The 2,500-nt window shown below is 39.9% G+C and overlaps 1 protein-coding gene across 2 annotated transcripts in view; it reads left to right on the top strand.

The window, feature by feature from the left end:
* Positions 1-2,500, top strand: part of cfap58 (cilia and flagella associated protein 58) — a 146,499-nt gene that overhangs the window by 15,013 nt on the left and 128,986 nt on the right. The gene's annotated exons all lie outside the window — the stretch shown is intronic.

Here is a 2,500-nt window from a genome sequence, read left to right as displayed (position 1 = left end):
TTGGTGACTAAAAGGAAAAGCACGTCTGTTATATGGGAATATTTTGGTTTTATGAAGGATGTCGTGTTACAAACACAGCGCCAAATGCGTCCTTCTCCACCGTGTTAAAATAAACAATTTCTTTCGTTATCGTTATAGGATCAGAAGATATGTCTTTCACTGTAAGGCTTGTATTTCATGATTTGCATTTAGCAAAAGCCCCAGACAGCAGCAGAGAGGTAGTCAGGATTCGTTATTTGTAAAAGTTGTTTAGCCTACTTCGTTGGACTGTGCGATCGCAGCCCCTTACTTTCACTTTCCGCTGCCCTCGTAGTCTAGCGTGGGATGCGCAGCGTATGAGGTTACAGACTGGGCTACTTAAGATTTTAGATGAGTGACCGCCGCGATATAGCTTAAGTAGCTTTTTTGCTAGGTTCAGTGAAGGCTGGCAATGTGGAATATTCCGCTGGTTGGTGCACAAGTGTTCAGATGTCTATCCGTCTTTTAGGAGGATTTTCCACACAACTTCGATAGCCTAGTCCTAATGTAACCAAAAGTAACAAGCCTCGGTGTCATCTTAGATGCAGACAGCCTATTTCCACTTGAGAAACATTGCCAAAGTGCGGCCCTTTTTAACTCAACAAGATGCAGAAAAACTAATTCACGCCTTTATCACTAGCAGGTTAGACTACTGCAATGCACTTTTCACTGGTCTTCCCAAAAAACATCTAAAGAAATTGGCACTCATACAGAACTCTGCGGCTAGACTTTTAACTAAGACTAAGAAGAGAGAACACATCACCCCTGTGTTGGCTGAACTGCACTGGCTCCCTATTTCCTATAGAATTGATTTTAAGGTTATGTTAATTACTTACAAAGCTCTGAATGGCATAGCACCTTCATATATCTCTGAGCTTTTAATATCTTATCAACCACAAAGGGAACTTAGATCATCCAATTCTAATCTTTTAATCGTACCCAAAGTGCTCCACAAACAAAGTGGAGAAGCTCGTTTATCCATTATGCCCCAAAATATGGAACACCCTGCCTCTGTACATCAAGCAGGCGAGTTCAGTAAATATTTTAAAAAAAAAGATCTGAAAACATACCTGTACAGGAAAGCTTTTAGTTAACTCATCTTATCCTGTAGACTACATTTTCAGATTATTCTACATCTGCTACTATTGGAGGCGCAGCCAGCCAGAAGCAGATGGGCTCCCCTATTAAGTCAGGTTCTGCTCAAGGTTTCTTCCTGGAATATGGGAGTTTTTCCTTGCTACAGTTGCCATATGGCGTGCTTGTGGGGGTAAGAGGGTTAAGGCTGCCAGTCTTATGACGTCATTTTCTATATTTTTGATATGTTGCTGAGTATAACATAAACAGCAAAGAAAAGTGATTGATAATGACTGACTGACTATTATTGTGTTACATGCTTCAAATGTAAAGCACTTTGAGCTGCATTCTGTGTATGAAAGGTGCTATACAAATAAAGCTTTATTATTATTATTATTGGTTAGCATCTGGACTTGTAACCGGAGGGTTGCGGTTCGATTATTAGTGGGCTCGCGGCTTAAGTGCCCTTAGCAAGGCACCTAACCCCTCACTGGTCCCAGAGCCCCGTTAGCAGGCAGCTCACTGCGCCGGGATTAGTGTGTGCTTCACCTCACTGTGTGCTGTTTGTGTTTCACTAATTCACTGATTGGGTTAAATGCAGAGACCAAATTTCCCTCACGGGATCAAAAAAGTATTTATACTTACTTATATACTAAGTCAGTAGGTCTCTTAGCTGTCCATTTTCATCAGGCCATATATAGCCTAGGCTACATAATATTTAAAATTTGTATGTAGAAAATTATACATTTATTTCTGTAATTATACACGGGTTTCTCGTTTACCAAAAACTAGATGCACGTGCAGCCATGGGGCAGAAGACGCTTGGTGGCTGTCCACAACGTTATAAACTTAACCTAAATAGTGACTGCTGTAAGCTACAATCGAATTTTTGTATAGCCCTGTTGTCTCAATGATATACCATTTCATTTCAGGCTATATTTCAGAGTTTGCCGTTCATTTTCTTTATTAATATAACATTGTATTTTGTCATTTTTGGCGAAGACATGCATTCCGTTAGGGATATTGAACATATTGAACATTCTCTAACCATCGTGATTTCGAATTGGTGCAGTTTTCAGCACAAAAACTCATTTTATTATTTTCATGGAGAGCACTGCTCTATGCTGTTCTATGGTGCTTTCTGCCTCTTAGTTGCGCACACATGTTTTCATGACATTGCATAGAAATCCATGTATACATTTATCCCCCCCCCCCCACCCTACAGTTTATGCTAGCAGCAAGTAGAATGGAGATTTTTTTTGTTTTTTTAAATTAAATATTTAACCGCAAGTTATATCGTTATCGCAGGACTCAATAATGTTATCGCATATCGCATGTTTTCCTAATATCGTGCAGCCCTAACACACACCTGCCTTTTTTGCACACGCGCTTTACTAAACAGAAATAA

Source organism: Alosa alosa, chromosome 7 (genome assembly GCF_017589495.1).
Source record: "Alosa alosa isolate M-15738 ecotype Scorff River chromosome 7, AALO_Geno_1.1, whole genome shotgun sequence".
Taxonomy (NCBI): domain Eukaryota; kingdom Metazoa; phylum Chordata; class Actinopteri; order Clupeiformes; family Clupeidae; genus Alosa; species Alosa alosa.
This window is presented reverse-complemented; position numbering and strand designations above follow the sequence as displayed.